The sequence below is a fragment of the Chenopodium quinoa genome, unplaced genomic scaffold, assembly GCF_001683475.1.
Source record: "Chenopodium quinoa cultivar QQ74 unplaced genomic scaffold, ASM168347v1, whole genome shotgun sequence".
NCBI classification, from domain to species: Eukaryota; Viridiplantae; Streptophyta; class Magnoliopsida; order Caryophyllales; family Amaranthaceae; genus Chenopodium; species Chenopodium quinoa.
Window position 1 is genome coordinate 306,546 of NW_018744835.1, and position 17,444 is coordinate 323,989.

The 17,444-nt window shown below is 42.6% G+C and overlaps 1 long non-coding RNA gene across 1 annotated transcript; it reads left to right on the forward strand.

The window, feature by feature from the left end:
• The first annotated feature begins 14,491 nt into the window (after positions 1–14,491).
• Positions 14,492–15,239, forward strand: LOC110704341. Its single transcript, XR_002507911.1, has 2 exons — positions 14,492–14,677; positions 14,932–15,239. It is a non-coding gene; the product is annotated as an uncharacterized LOC110704341 (long non-coding RNA).
• The last annotated feature ends 2,205 nt before the right edge of the window (positions 15,240–17,444 follow it).

Here is a 17,444-nt window from a genome sequence, read left to right on the forward strand (position 1 = left end):
ACAAAATTATTTCTTAGGTGGAAAAAAAAATTCTAGCTCTTTCAAAAAAAAAATGGAGTTTATAAAGTTAATTTGTAACGTTTATAGATAGATAGAGAAGAGATCGTATTTGTATATATAGAGGTGTGGACCCAAGGATTATGCTGTATAAAAGGGGAAATATTATTTTTATATTGTGGGGAGCTGTTTAGGGGAATATAGATTCGGCCTCACTTTAATCAATGTAACTATTTATATTATTCATGTTGTCATCATCTAATTATAATACTTGTACTAAAATGATTAAATAGAGCTTTTAGTGGTTAGAGAGTTATAAACACATAGAAGAGAATCGATCACATGATCCCTTAAAAATGGGAGTGAATTTCTAACCATTTGAGCTATTCTTCACTTACGAAAATAACTTGTATATAAAGAATAATGATATTCTCTCTCAGTCTTTTTTTGTTTCTACCATGAACTCACTTTTTGTGAGAGTTTTTTTGGGTCATCAAGTGGTGCAAACAATAAGACATAAAGGAAAAATAACTAAACAATTGTTTGACTCAATTATATAGTAAATAAATCAACTTTTTACTTAATTTTCAACTTACAAATTAAACAACTTACGGAGTATATATTGAATAATTATAGTTTTATTCTATACTCAAACTAGGTTAAAATCCGTGCAATGCACGTTTGTTAAATATTTTTTGACAATAATATTACAAAATACTCCATATAAAGTATATAAAAGATATGCAGAAATATTTCATTTGGATATATATGGAATATGATTATCAAACTGGAAATATAATATTCATAAGGTATAAATAGTTTACTTAAAAATTTTGCAAAAAAAAGTTAAATAAATAGACTGAGACAAACTTTATATTTTTTTATGAATAAAAATTGAGACAAACTTAAATGAACGACCATTATATAAATGGACTTGTGTAATGGAACAAGAGAAAGTAAAAGAAAAAGTTTTATTCCCTTTTAAACGAAATAAAGCAAACAAGAATTTTAATAAGGACAACCGCTAAACGGAAAAAAAAAATAATAAATAAAAAAAAAAATATTGGAAAAAATGGAGAAAGCATCATAAATTCATAATCTATTACAGTACTCTGTAATTACATTTTATTAATAAACTTTTTTTCTTTTTTTTTTTTTTTTTTTTGTTGGTGTCTAAATGTTATACTCACATTCTTTTTCCGATACTCACTTTTTGTTTTACGGTTTTTTATAACATTCTACTCAAATTACCGTTTTTTTGTTTTGTTTTTTTTTTTTTTGCTCATAATACTTAGTACCATATTACTCTCCACAGTATAGGTTAATTACCAGTTTAGTCCCGTGCGTTGCACATATTAAATTGCTATTATTTGTTTAAAATGATTGTCAATATTCATTATTAGAAAAAAGTATAATCATAATCTCATTAATTAATTTTGAAAGAAGTATTGTATTTTTTTTTAGTCTTAAAACTTAGAAGGAAATAAATAGAGAAAAAAAAATGATGTCAAAAATAGTTTAGACGGGAAATTTTTTCATGAGAAGTTGACATGGGTCCCTTAATGATATCAGCATGTTTTGTTTAGTAATAGTTAATAGATGTCTTAGACCTTTTTGTTTTAAGGACTTCTATAACTATGCACCAAATTGGCTTAAAATAATATCAATTATCAACAGTGTGTGCAAAATAATATGAACTCAACTATTTGCTATTAACGGTACCACCTTTTGTACTATATATGCAAAAGTATTGCGAGGAATATTCTGTCTTTATTTATTATTATTATTTTGCACACACCGTTGATAGTTGGTATTATTTTAAGCCAATTTTCCTTTTATCTTTGCTATACAGAGTAGTTAGTAATGTTGGAGTTGGAAATTAACAAGCTAGTTAAAAAGAAATTATAAATTATAAAATTATAAATTATAAATTTTCATTATCATTCTTTTTTATTAAATTATAAATTTTGAATAATTTCTCATTTTAAAATGTACCTTCTGTTTCGGGGTTTTCTGATGTCCTGCGGGAGAGTTACAATTCCGAGACTGGAACCGGACGCCTGTACCTGCAAAACAACGGAGACTCCTGGTGGTGGGAGCTCCGCCTCCAACGGTCAAGTTAGTACTTGATTAAGGAGTAATTAATGCGGAAATTAAAGTGATTGGGTCTCTCTAGGTGAGAGTGTTTAATGTAGGTAATTTGCTTTGTTTAGCGTGATCAGCCTGTTATCTCTGTAATCTCCCCTTAATGAGGATTACGGGAGGTATTTATAACCTTGGGAAACGTGCCAATCCTAGGTTTAGGTTAACCTAGGGCTGATTGGGCTTCCCTCGGAAGTTGGGCCTGGGTGGCCGGTTTCTCCTTTAGGCATAGAGTATGCCACGTGTCATGACATAATAGGTCCAAGGTGGACGAATAAGCGCGTGCCACGTGGCAAGCCTTGACAGTTCCAACTGGGGGACACTTGGCAGGACCTGATTGGCCCACGTGGCGCATTCCGGTTGGTGGGAGCAAAATCCCCTAATCATTTGCCCCTCACAGGTGGCACGTGACTGGTCACGTGTTACCTGTGACAGGTGTCGCACTGTAACAGGCGACGGCCTGCTACAGGTGTCACTCGGCAAAAGGCCGAGAGATTCTCCCGCCCAAATTTTGAATTCTGGAAGTGACCCTTCGCCTTCTCACTTCGCCTATATAAAGGAGTGTTGACTTCAGTCATTTTCACACTTGAGAACTTTGCAAGAGAACATTCGGACCCCTGAACTTGCTCTGACATTTTGGACCCTTTCTGCCTACCGCCTGCTCTGACAAGCCGACTGCACAAGATTTTCATAACTCCATCAACGTCACTCGTTCAGGTAACCGTCGGTTCTCTTACTCTTAATTGTCTCTTTATTTTATTCTTTTTTGAAATGGCACCACGGAAGCACACGACACGACCTAGGTTAGTGATCAGTCGGTCACCGAAGACGGCTGAATCTAGGACTAGGAGTGTCGCCTGCCCTTTTCCGGACCCATCTTTGCCCTTTATACAAAGTCCGACTGTATCTGTGTCTATGCAGAGCATGATGGCCAGAACAAAAAAGACTGCCAGGATCTCAAATTCAGACGGCTCCTCCCGCAGGGTGCCGATTAGTGAAACATCTGACCAGGCGCCAGATGTGGAAGTGAAACAAAGCGGCTTGAAAGCCGGCTGTTCTGAGGGAGGAATCAAAGTGACCCCTTCCCATTTCACAGTTGACAATTCTTCATTCTCTCCTGCTCCTTTTAAAGGAGAGGAGGCGGGCCCCTCCGGGAGAGGGGAGGAGTCGTCCTCTTCGGACTCGTCAGAGGACGATTCCGAGTCTAGCTCTTCTGGCCATGCTTCTCTGGACACAGAAGAGAAAAACAGTCGCCTGCAAGAGGCGAGGCTTTCTCACGCAGTTGAGAAGGGGACAATTGGGCGGAGCCATCCGCCTCTTACCGAGAGCAAAATACCCCCTACTACTGCACGGTACCTCGGGGCCGGATCACAGCCATGCAAGAGAAAGTGGAGAGCTTTATCGCAAACCACACAATGGGCCCCGGCTTTTTAGTGTTTGTGCCGGATCCAGAAGACACAGTCGTCTGGCCGGCTGGTACCAGTTATGATAGCGCCTGCTTTGGCTGCTACGAGGCGGCCATCAAGGCTGGGCTGCGCTTCCCACTACATCCGGTTGTTCAGCGGATCATGGATGGGTATGAGTTGGGGTTATGGCAGTTAGCCCCGAACTCCTGGGTCAACGTACTCGGCTATGTGGCCGGGTGCGAACTGCACGGGGTGGAGCCGAGCTTCGAGGCTTTCGCCCACATGAACTACCTCAGCCGGACCCCTAAGGCAGGCGGTACCGGCTGGTATCAATTGACGAGCCACAGGGGCTACCTCATGACGAGAGGTAAAGCAAACAAATGGAAGGACTGGCAGTGCACCTTCTTCATTATTGAGAGTTCAGACACGGAGCTGAACAAGCGCCTCAACAGGTGGAACAGGAATCCGCCCCTTCTTGCAGGCGGCCGCAGCATGCCGCCTGTTCCCCCCAAAGCTAAGAAAGAGATCCTGGATAAAGGACTCTTTAAAGTAGAGTCGAGGGTCGACTCTACTTCAGGGGTACGAGAGCAAGTACCCCTGCACTGCGTCCCGAGCTTCAAATGGCTCTACGACGAGTACTTTTTAGCCGCCTGTGGCCTCAACAGTCGGTCCTCAAGAGGTAGTCGGCCTATCGAATACTCTGCTGTTCCATGCATTTTTGTTATAACTTTTATTAACTTTGCTGTTTGTTTTTGAAGCGGACGCTATGAGCAAAATTACCGCCTCCAAGACTGCGGCGGCCATGTTGCGGGCCTCCATCATGCAACAAGCTTCAACCGACTCCCCCAACAAGGGGGCACCCTTGGTGGGCTTCGAACCTTTCACCCTCTTTTTGGAGTTGTGTTTATGCATATACTGACTTTTTTCTTCTTTTTTAGACGGGCGCTCCAAGAGCTTCTTCTTCCCAACAGCCGGACCCCAAGGCCCGGAGGACGACTGTTGCGAGCTCTCCTGGTTCTGCCAGGAAACATGTGGCGGCTGAGAAACAGCCGGCCACTTCTTCTAAAACTCCAGCTGGGCCGCCTAGAAGTATGAAGTTGTCCTTGTAAATTTTAGACTTGCTCCCTTTTTTACTAGGTCTAATCTGTTTGTTTATGCTTGATGCAGCCGGCCCTCAGGAGCCTGACTTGGTAGAGGTGGCCAAGTCTATGATCAAGGTCGTCCCTCCAGCTGAAAGAGAGGCGGTCAGGGGTGTCGGCACCCTTGACCTAGACGGGATTGCAGGGGTCCTTGCTGAGGTATACTTAGAATATTTTTGAGTATTTGAATTCTAGGACGCCTGTTTTCTTTTTGTTTGGAAACTAACGCCTGTTCCCCTTTTTACTTAGGCCCTGCTCCGAGTGAACGACCTTCGCAAGCCGCTTGACCGGAAGAACAAAGAGGTAAAGGCTGCAAAAGCTATGGCCGCCTCTGACTGTGATAAGGCAATGTTTCAAATTGCCCAAAATGAAGTTCTGACCATTGATATTCTTTATTATCAGGCGCAGGCTACCGCCGCTATTCGGGCTCAGTTAGAGGCGGCCCAGAAGAGGAATGGCGAGATGGAGGCGACCATCAACAACCTCAAGGCCGAGCTGAGACCTCTTCGCCACAAGATGTCCTCATACGAAGCCTTGGAGAAATCCTTGGCCAACGTAAAGGAACGCCTGGTGACCTAGGAGAAGAGTCTTACTCAGGAGCTCTCGGAAAAGGCCGAGCAAGAAAAGAAAGAGTTGGTCCGGGAGATGATGGAAGACTTTGCGCATGACTTGGGGCCGCCTCTTCCCCAATGCCGACTTTGCCTCATGGGAAATTAACGTACCGCCAGTGTTCTAACACATATAATCAAGAGATCCTGGCGGCTGCTGAGGAAGAGGCGTTGGAGGAAGCGTTGGAGGAGGAGGAGCCGGTAGTGGCGCTTGTGCCGCTTGGGGGTAATGCATCAAAGAAGGATGCAGCTGAAGCCGAGTCCAGCAAGAAGAGTGCTGACCAGGCGGCAGCTACTAATATTGAAGATCTGCCCCCTTCTTAAACTTTATGTCTTCTTTCCACGGCCTGCGTGCCGTTTGTTTTGTATTTACCCGGCCAGGGGGCCGGGGCTCTGAATATTTTGCCGGTCTTTGATGACCGACTTCTTTTTAATGAATTTTTTGTTTTGCTTCAAATTTTTTTAAGTATTGAATATTCTGATATCCAATTGTACATTATACAGACTGTTTTACATGGCCGATAGTTGCAGACAGGTACGAATAGTTAGTCACGCCGCCTATGCCCCTGGACGACTGGTTGTCTGTTTCCAGGATAGACGATCAGTCGGCCATTTATCCAATCGGTATTCGAACCATTTTAAAGACTGGATCCCCTTTAGGCAGGCGGTCCTGTCATTTGTAAAATTAACCAAGTAGGAAAGTGGTTTGACCAAGTAAACATGATTGTTACCTAGTCGCCAAGTAACTGAGTAGTAGAGGTATCAAGCGGTGGGTACCGGTTGTTCCCCTTTATTCGCCAATGTTTGTTGGCTTTTAACTCATAGGTTGTTAACCTAGCAGGAGTAGTGGTTGAGAGCCCCTGTTTGCTAAAAACAGGCAGACGACTCATACCTTTTAGGCTCCATACTAAGTTTGAGAGAGTGACTATGAGTTAACTTTGGTGTTACTCAGTCGCCGTCACTCCTACTTGAGTAGTAAAGGCACCAGGCGGCGGAGGCCGGCTGAACCTTTTGATTCGCCAATAGTTGTTGGTTATTAACTCAAGAGGTTGTTAACCTAGCAGGAGTAGTGGTTGAGAGCCCCTGTTTGTTAAAAACAGGCGGACGACTCATACCTTTTAGGCTCCATACTAAGTTTAAGAGAGTGACTATGAGTTAACTTTGGAATTACTCAGTCGCCGTCACTCCTGCTTGAGAAGTAGAGGTACCAGGCGGCGGAGGCCGGCTAGACCCCTTGATTCGCCAATGTTTGTTGGCTATTAACTCAAGAGGTACCCCCTGCATTTATCCCAAGTAATACAGGCGGTCATCTGACTCATATGTCAATTGCTACCACTGGTTTGGTTAGTGATAGAGTTATACTTGTCTCAAAAACGGCTACGTGGTTGCCCTTGGGGACAGTCGTATAGGTGTCGTGTAATTAGTTTATAGAGCAATGTTCCACCCAAAAGGGAGCTTCTCTCTGCGACGAATTTCATCCGGAGGGATGCCGCCGGACGCCTGCTATGATGTTGGGACAGGTCGTATTAGTTTTGAAGATTGGATCAGTTGGCTTGGCGCCTGGTCTGATCATTCGGCCTGTGGCCTTGGTTAGTTCTTGGTGAACGTAGGTCCTAAGTAAAAGGAGGGTAGCCGCCTGTTAGGCACAGGGTCGGCCAGGCCCTAATATTTTTTAGCTAAGTATAAGGGGGGTGGCTGTGTGTTTGGAACCAGTCGGCCCTCTTCTATGGAGAGTAGCCGACTTTATGTCCAGACGGCATGCCCCTATGGTGAGTAAAATATTCAATGGAGAGTAGCCGATTGTAAAGGTACAGGCGGCATGCCCCTTTGAAAATAGAGTAAAACTCAATGGAGAGTAGCCAACTGTAAAGGTACAGGCGGCATGCCCCTCTGAAGATAGAGTAAAATACTCAATGGAGAGTAGCCGACTGTAAAGGTACAGACGGCATGCCCCTCTGAAGAGAGTAAAATACTCAATGGAGAGTAGCCGACTGTAAAGGTACAGACGGCATGCCCCTCTTAAGTAAGAATTTAAACATGGAGAGTAGCCGACTATTTGTTAGTAGGCGTGCCCCTCTTAGTACAAAATTGAATATTAAGTGCAAACTTTTATTAAGTAGCCCTTGATTATTTACATCATTCAAAAGAAATATTTCTTAAGATTATCTACATTCCAAGTTCAAGGCAACGGTTGTCCGTCTGGTGTTTCCAGCCGGTATGTACCGTCCCTGACCTCTTCACAGATTCGGTAGGGTCCTTCCCAGTGGGGAGTTAGTTTGCCAGACTCATTAGCCCTACCAACTGCTTCCATTTTTCTAAGTACAAAGTCCCCCACTTTGAGTGGACGCCTGTGCACTTTTTTGTTGTATGATCTAGTCATTCTCAGGCGGTAAATTTCATGGCGCAAGACAGCATTGCCCCTCCTTTCAGGAAGTGAGTCTAATGCCAGGCGCATGGCTTCCCAGTTTGCCTCTTCGTCATATAGCATTACTCGAAGAGTCGGCTCGTAGTGTTCTATTGGAAGAACAGCTTCCGCACCATAAGTTAGGAGGAATGGAGTTTCTCTAGTCACCCCTTTTTCAGTCGTCCTAATGGCCCAGAGAACATGTGGTAATTCATCCGCCCATAGGCCGCCTGCTCGTTCAATCTTTTTCTTAAGACCGTCTGAGATGATTTTATTAAAGGCTTCTACCTGGCCGTTTGCTTGTGGACGGCCGACAGATGCAAAGTAGTGTGCAATTCCTTGGTCACCCAACCAGCTTTTGAGAACAGGCGTCTCAAATTGGGGACCGTTATCAAAAACCATAGACATGGGAACCCCGAACCGAGTGATGACATTTTTCCAAATGAATGAAATTATATCCTTCGTCTTGATTCCCTTTACAGCCTCCGCCTCTACCCATTTAGTGAAGTAGTCGACGGCAACAAGTATGTACCTCCTTCCGCCTGTAGCAGGCGTATATGGACCCAGAATGTCCATGCCCCACTTAGCAAACGGTAGTGGGCTATGAATAGTAGTGAGGTCAGTAGCCGGACGGTGAATTAGCTTGCCAAACCTTTGGCACTTGTCACATTTTTTCACCATCTCCATTGCATCTGCTTCTAAAGTAGGCCAAAAGTAGCCCTGCCGCCTTGCCCGTTGAGCAAGCGTCCTACCGCCTATATGAGAAGCACAATAACCAGAGTGAAGATCGTCTAGTATCTCTCGTCCCTTCTCTGGAGTAACACACTTTAAGAAGGGTTGAAGGTACCCCTTTTTGTGAAGTTCTCCCTTTATTATTTCAAAACTGGTTGCTCGTTTTTTCAGTGCTGCCGCCTATTGATGATCATCCGGCAGGGTACCGTTTGTCAGATATGCCCTGATTGGATCCATCCAGGTTGAGCTTCTGTCTAGGATTGCAATAGGTTCTTCCTCAATGCTTCTCCTAACCATTACTTCCCAAAAAACAGTTCGAGGAGTATCACAGGAGGCGGATGATGCTAATTTTGAAAGTGCGTCCGCCTGGTTGTTTTCTGATCTCGGCACTTGGATCAGATGGAAATCCTCAAGGGAGCCGACTGCTTGTCGGACCGCCTGTAAATACTTGATCATGGCCGGATGGGTTGCTTCGTATTCGCCATTGTACTGACTCACTATCAATTGTGAATCGGAACAGGCGTCTATTTTTCTTGCCCCTGCCGCCTTGCACATGAGGATTCCGGCTAGTAAAGCTTCATATTCTGCTTCATTGTTTGAGGCCTGAAAACTGAAGCGTAAAGCAAACTCGTACCTGTCGCCCTCTGACGACTGACATATGACGCCTGCTCCACAACCATTTGAAGTAGAGCTTCCGTCCACATATACCTTCCAGACTTGGTCTGGAACTTGAGAGTCAGGAGGATGAGTCATCTCAACAATAAAGTCAGCAAAGGCTTGCCCCTTTACTGCTTTTCTAGGCTCGAAAGTAACTTCGAGGCTCTGAATTTCTATGGCCCATTTGATCATTCGGCCTGACGACTCCATGATGGTCAGTGGCCTCTTGATAGGTTGGTCTGTATACACGACGACTGCATGTGCCAAAAAGTAGGGCTTCAATTTTTTAACAGCCATGAAGAGTGCAAGACCAAATTTCTCCACTAAGGGATACCTCAACTCGGCATTTTTCAGTACGTGACTGACAAAGTAGACCGGGAGCTGACAACCGTCTCTTTCAGCAAGGAGAACAGCGCTTAACGCATGATCAGAGACGGCCAGGTACATGTAGAGTACTTCTTTGGGCAAAGGGCTGACCAGCCTCGGCAAGGAATGCAAGTGAACTTTCAATTTCTGGAAGGCGGCCTCAGCATCCGGCCCCCATTCAAACCTTGCCTTTTTCTTAATTGCCTGGAAAAAGTATAAGCATTTGTCGCCTGATCGGCTTAGAAATCTTCCCAAGGCCGCCAGACAACCTGTTAACTTCTGAACCTCTCTGATGGTACGAGGCGAATGCATGTCAATGACCGCCTGCACCTTCTCAGGGTTCGCCTCTATTCCTCTCTGATTGATAAGGAATCCGAGAAATTTCCCAGACTCAACTCCAAAGACACATTTCTTGGGATTGAGCATGACATGGTGCCGCCTGAGTGTGGCGAAAGTTTCTCGGAGGTCCGACAGATGATCTTTCTAAAGTTTAGTCTTGACAATCATATCATCAATGTATGCCTCGACGTTTCTCCCAATCTGATCAAAGAACACAGTGTTTATCATTCGCTGGAAGGTAGCCGGGGCATTCTTAAGACCAAACGGCATGACCGTGTAACAGTATAACCCCTGATCAGTGACGAAGGCCGTCTTCTCTTGATCTTTCTTCCATAAAGGAATTTGATGGAAACCAGAGTAGGCGTCCATAAAGCTCATCAAAGCATGGCCGGCTGTTGAGTCGACCAGGTTATCAATTTTAGGCAGAGGGTAACTGTCTTTGGGGCACACCTTGTTTAAGTCTGTGTAGTCTACACACATTCGCCAGATGCCATTCGGCTTTTTAACAAGCACCACATTTGCAACCCAGTCTGGGAAGTAACATTGCCGAATGAACTCTACATCAAGTAATTTTTTAACTTCGGCGGTTGCCGCCTGACTTCTTTCTTCGCCATGGTTCTGCTTCTTCTGCCGTACCGGCTTCTTTTTCGGATCCACGGCCAGTTTATGTACCGCCAGATCAGGACTAATGCCTGGCATTTCATGGACTTTGAATGCAAAGATGTCCTTGTATTCTTTCAATAGTTTGTGAAAGTCGTCACCTAGGACTCTCAGAGCAGTCGTCCCAACTTTGACTATTCGGTCAGGACGTGAGTCGTCTAGGATCAGGCCCGTATGCTCACCAGCTGGCTGAGGGCGGAATTCATTCGACCGCTCCTCTGCCAATGATTGCTATTTTCTGTCTTTTCTTGCGGCCCCTGTCTGGGATGCCTTTCTCTTCTTGCCGCCTGCTCTTTGAACAGGCGCACTCTCCTTGACATTGTCAAGGTCTATTTTTCCACCACTCAACCCAGTGGCTTTAACAGTGGGCTTGACATCCGAGAGATAGCACTCTCGGGCCATCCTCTGATCTCCCCTTAGGGACCCGACTGTCATAATCCCTCTCAAACTTGAGCAACATAAGAGATGGGATTATAACAGCCTTGGAATATTTCAGGGTTGGTCGTCCCAGAATCATGTTGTAGGCCGAGAGTTCTTCTACTACTAGGAACCGGACTACCATGTGTCGTCCTTCCCCTTTTTCGCCCAGGCGGATGGGTAAATCCACTCGTCCCACTGGGTGGACGACTCCTCCTCCAAACCCTACTAAAGGGTGGGATGCCGGATGTATGCAATCAGTCTGATATTTTAGTTTCGACAGACATTTGCTACTGATGAGATCTGAGGAGCTTCCGGTATCTATGAGGATTTGGCCAACTCTCTGGTTGGCCACTTTACATTCAATAACGATAGGGTCGTCATGCGGCCCTCTTACCCCTCCTAGATCTTCTTCAGTAATGACAATCTCAAGAAATGAATATTTGGAGGGCCGTTCTTGGTGAACGGAATTTACATCTAATTGCCTGATATTGTCTTTGTTGCCCCTAATAGTGGGGCCGCCTCCTAAGAAGCCGCCTGCAATGGTGTAGACGACTGCATCATCTGTATCGGAGCTGTCGGCCTGTTGATTCTTTTTGGCCGACTGCTTTTTTGAGGAAGTGTTCCCCATAGATTTCTGGACATAAGTGTCAAGATCACCTTGCTCAGCCAGGCGGTCCAGATACCGCATGAGACTGATGCAGTCATTGGTGTGATGACCAACATCTTCATGATAAGCACAGAATTTTTCTTGGTTCCGGTTGTTTGCAGAACCCTTCATGGGGACCGGCTTCTCAATTGAGATCCTTCCCTTGATTTTATTAGGATAAACTGGTTATCCTTGTTAAACGCATACTTTGGGGAGTATGGTTTGAATTCTTTTTTCTTTTTCTGGGCCGGCTGTTTAGAGGAATCAGCCGCCCAGACCTCTTTTCTCTTCTCATCTTTGTTTGACGACTGTTTCTGTCGTCCTTCTCTTTTGTCGGACCTTTTCCCGTCCGACTGTTTTACCGTACAAAGATCAGTCGCCTGTATATAGGCTTCCGCTTCAATCAAGGCCTCTTGAAGAGTCGCCACCCTCTTTCGGACCAAATCAAATTTGAAGGTCGACCCGTCCTTGAGACCACTGAAAAAGTCAGTATAGGCTACTTCATCCGGTAACCCTTGAATCTGTATTCTCATCAGGTTAAACCGCCTGATGTAAGAACGAAGCCCCTCCTTCTCGCCCTGCTGAATTGTTCCTAAATCAAGGGTCGTCTTCTTCGCAGGGATGTTCATAGAGAAGTTGGAGGTGAATAAGTAAGCAAGCGTCCTGAAGCTATTTACACAACCAGTCGGCAGGTTGCCGAACCATTGTTGTGCGATTCCTTTGAGAGTCGCTGGGAAACACTTGCACCAAGTGGGATCATCCAACCCTTGAAGGTACATCAGGTTGGTGAAGGCCATAAGATGGTCTTCTGGGTTAGTAGTGCCGTCATAGGCGCCTACTAATACATTTTTCACTTTGGCCGGCTGAGCGGCTTCAGTAATTTCCTTGGAGAAGGCCGACGGCTGTTCACCAAGTCTAAGCAACCGTAGCTGCCAGTCCATAGGTTGGACATTTTTTGCTGCATGTCCACCAAACAGAGGTGGCTGTAAAAAATACTGTTGTTGCGGCACAAACGGTAAGTTTGGTACCGCCTGGTCGCTATGAAAGCCAGACTGACGGGAGGTGCCGCCTGACTGACTCTCATGATACGACTGCGTATGCCTCATTGAGGTATTTCGCAGACTGTCTTGGAAGTTTGAAGTAGAGGCCGACTCTGACAATCGGTCACTCTTCTTCTGCTCTAGCAGTAGCCGAGCGTCTGTGTATGATTTCCTCGACCCGTCCGCCTGAATATGACGAACAGGTTTCCTATTTCCTGGAGTAGGAAAACGGTATTTTGTGAAATCAAGGGCAGTCGGCTCCCGCTTCCTAGATTTAGGATGAGGAGTCGCCTCTCGCCCTTGAACTGGCTTCCTCTTCAGTGAAGTGGAAGGTTTCTTAGCCGACTGCTCCTTGTCCAGAGCAGGCGGCTTCTTGTTGATCAACTCTTGAATTTCTCCCTTGAAGTCCCTCATAAAGGTCATGAGTTCGTTCCTTGTGATGGGAGCAGACCCATCAGTCGGCTGCTGCCGAACAGGCGGTGCGCCTGCTGGCTCACTTCCAGTTTGAAGATGTTCCCGTTCCCTCCTTTCGGTATGACGGGTACGTCGGGCCCTTAGGGTCCCGTCTGAAGCTGTGTGAGCTTCAACTTCAAATTCACTCTCAGTATCGTGGTCTGACTGAACTTGAGGGTCGTCTAGGGGACGCCTCTCTTCAGGAGTCGGTACAGACTTGGATGCCATCTCAGAAGTACTCTCCCCACAGACGGCGCCAAATGTTTCGGGGTTTTCTGATGTCCTGCGGGAGAGTTAAAATTCCGAGACTGGAACCAGACGCCTGTACCTGCAAAACAACGGAGACTCCTGGTGGTGGGAGCTCCGCCTCCAACGGTCAAGTTAGTACTTGATTAAGGAGTAATTAATGCGGAAATTAAAGTGATTGGGTCTTTCTAGGTGAGAGTGTTTAATGTAGGTAATTTGCTTTGTTAGCGTGATCAGCCTGTTATCTCTGTAATCTCCCCTTAATGAGGATTAAGGGAGGTATTTATAACCTTGGGAAACGTGCCAATCCTAGGTTTAGGTTAACCTAGGGCTGATTGGGCTTCCCTCGGAAGTTGGGCCTGGGTGGCCGGTTTCTCCTTTAGGCATAGAGTATGCCACGTGTCATGACATAATAGGTCCAAGGTGGACGAATAAGCGCGTGCCACGTGGCAAGCCTTGACAGTTCCAACTGGGGGACACTTGGCAGGACCTGATTGGCCCACGTGGCGCATTCCGGTTGGTGGGAGCAAAATCCCCTAATCACCTTCCATTCTTTTCATTAATACACTTTAACTTTTGCACTATTCATACACTGTCATTTCACTTTTCTTTTCAATTTAATGTAAAGAAAAAAAAAAAAGTCATGTAAAATCTTGTTATACAGAGTACCAAAGAAAGAGTTGGGCCTAATAATTAGAATTAAACTTTCCAACCTTGAGACTGGGGTTCAGTCCCTACCAAGGATAACAATTTCACATTTCCAAAATTGTTAATGGTTTGGGTTCGTAATTGACTTGCCTTTAGCGTTGAAATAGAGTTGTGAAACAAGTATGTCAATATATCTTTGTTGAGATTGTGTTGTGAAAAAAGTATGTTATTATACTTACTAAGATTAAGTTGCGGTAAAAGGACTAAAGAGTAGGGCTGGCAAAATCTGACCCGACCCGAACCCGACCTGAAAATAGCGGGTTGGGGTTAAGGTTTTCGACCCGAAAACTTAAATGGGTTGACACGAACCCGACCTGATTTTTAAATGGGTTAGGTTAAGGTTGGAAATCCTAACCCGAAAATGACCCATGTAACCCGAAATAAAAAAATCAGATCATTATAGGTAACCCAAACTCATTTAAGTTAACAAAAATATCTATTTATATATAAAAAAAACCCAAAGAAAACCTACAGCCCAAATCAAAATGAGCCATCCTATTAAAACCAAAAACCCTAAACTTTCCCTTTCTTTTTCACTTCACTCAGCCGCTTCTCACCCTTTCTCTCTTTAAAAATTTCTCTCTCTTAAATCCCTAAACTACTCTCTAATCTTTTTCATCCCCTAAATTCCTCTCTAATCCTTGGATTTTCATCAATCTATACTTCCTGCTAAACACTTCACCTTCTTCTCAACATCTACTTCATCATTTCAAGGTATTTGTTGTTTTATATGTATTTGTTTTATGAAAAATACGGTTTGGTCATGCTAAAGTACAGTTTTATATGCTAATAATAGTTGTTATTTTATGTTAAATTGTTGTTGATTTGTTATGATTTCTGTTGTTAATTGTTGTTTTGCATGTTTTTATACGAATTTATCATGCTAATTAATATCAATAGTTGTATTTATACGGTTTTACATACGAAATTTTGTTCTTAATTATTGTTTGTGTTATTTTTTATGGCAGCAAGTTGCGGCTACTCAAATCCATCTTTCTTTACAGAGAGGAGAAGATTCATTCCACTATGGAGGGTGGGCATAACCAAGAGAATTGAAGATTTTATTTAAATCACTATAGCTTTTGAAATTCAATTTGTAATTTGTTAAGTAGACTACTTGGTTTGTAATCTATTAAGTAGTTTTGTTAGACAATTTTGTTTGGGTTTGAATCTCTGTTTTGCTTGAGAATTTAAAATGCAATTGAATGAACTGAAAAAAAAAATAATCTTTTGAATGAATAAATCAGATTGGCTGGGTTGATCCAACCCAAATAAATCAACCTTTTTTAAGACCTAAAAAAGTTTTGGGTCAAATCAGGTCATTTTCGGGTTGACCCGAACCCGAAAAATTCAGGTTCAGGTTGAGGTTTTCAACCTGAAATGTTAAATGGATCAGGTTCAGGTCAAGGGGGTAGCTGACCCGAAATCAGCTGACCCGAACACGAACCCGACCTGATCCGATTGCCAGTCCTACTAAAGAGGGAGTCCTTGTTAATCTCCTTGTAAACATTTCATTTACTTTCTCCGTTTTTTTTTTTAATTATTGCACCACACAAGTTGGGCATAATAATTTGGAAAAATTGTAATTATTAATTCCAATTTTGGCCTATTTACTTTCATTAATCCCAACTAATTAACTATCCATTATTTTTTAATAATCCCAACTTTTGGGGGGCATTTTCTTTCTCAGGTCAACTATCCATCATTTTCTTTCATCAAGTCAACTTAGGGCTCGGCTGGTTCACTTACTTTTTTTTTTAATCATTTTTTCGATTTTATTTTTTAAAACTTTGATTTAATTTTTTTTTGGACAAATCACGTGTTGACACGTGTCCAATAACCTGGTATACCTGATAAAAGAAAATGCCCTCCAAAGTTGGGATTATTAAAAAATAATGGATAGTTGGGATTAATGAAAGTAAATGGGCCAAAGTTGGGATTAATAATTACAATTTTTCCTAATAATTTTGGTAGTGGGGAAAAGGAAGAGAGAGAAAGGTAAGAGTACAAATGTGTTCATGTGATGTAAACATAAACTACAAAATAAGTGTGAAAAAACAAGGATATGTTGGGTATTTGGAGTATGAACAGATATATTTTTTATCTTAAAATAGAATGGTGCAATATTTGTGAAACTTCTTTAAAAGACAAGTGGTGCAATATTATAAGAACGGAAGAAGTATTAATAGATAAACAAATTAGATTTTGGAGTTGAAAAGGATACCATTAGCAGTTGTACTTTTACCCTAATTTTAGCAACTTTACTCATTTTAATTCCAAAATATTACACTTTCGCCCAATCACCCTAAGTTTATCAAGGAATTAAACTTAGATTCTCTCATGGTAAAAGTATGAGAATTATCCAACTATTATTCATACAATTGTGTCTGATGCTAAATATACGTGGTGAGATAATGTGACTATTAATTTTCGATAAGATAAAGTGAAAAAAAAGATAAACAAAATTAATATTTAATTTAATGCAAAAAGAAAACGTTTCGAGTTTCTACGAGTGGGACATGTGAGCTTGTGAAGGGGGCTTACATATAGCATGACGGTTGACCAAAGTAGCCATTCAAGCTAGTTATCGTCATTAGTGACGTTTTATGTGTTTTGCAAACTAAGCTACAATAAAGTTTATTATAAAATTTACACCAATATATAAATTAATTAATGAACAAAAGTTTAACCAGATGGACAATTGAAAGAACATTTGGCATAATTAGTATTTAATGAATTAGTTAATTATTGTGTTTAATTAATATGTTTAAGTTAATGAGGGAGTGGGCCCTCTTGTTAGAGCTGGATACGCCCATAACCATAAATTTCAGAATTAAGATGCAGACTTATTTGAGACCGGTGTTTTTCCTAATTCATACATACTTGATACTGAGTACGTAAAGTCAATGGAGTTTAAATTTATTAAATGTAAGTTTATTATTTCCAAGTTGGTTTCAACGTCCAATAATACTAAGTTACACTAACCATGGTCGATAGATATATAATATTCCTTATGTTGTCGCAATAAGCAAGATTGCAAGAATAGATGACAGTTGTTATTTGTGTCCTCTTTATATTTGTCGACATATAATTTTAATTAGATGTGGTAATCAGGTCATTTAACTCTTATATGAGTTAAGTAATTTTGAATTTACTATGTCTTCAGATTAGGTCAGTTCGGGTATATTCAAGTCAATTGATAATCGGGCCGGGTTGAGACTTCGAGTTGAGACTTTAGGTTGGGTCATTTTGAGTCATTCGTCGAGACTTTGGATCAAGTTCGAATCGGATCATTTTGTTTTAAGTCAACCTTTGAACATTCGGATAATTACTAGAGTTGATCGTTTCGATATTAGATGAACTCAAAATCAATGTAAAATAAACTAAGCTCACAACTATCCACTCTAATTGTTAGAGTATTAGAATTTTTAGAGGGAGTGTGTGGTAGCATGTTTAAAAATAAGAAGGCCATGAATATATC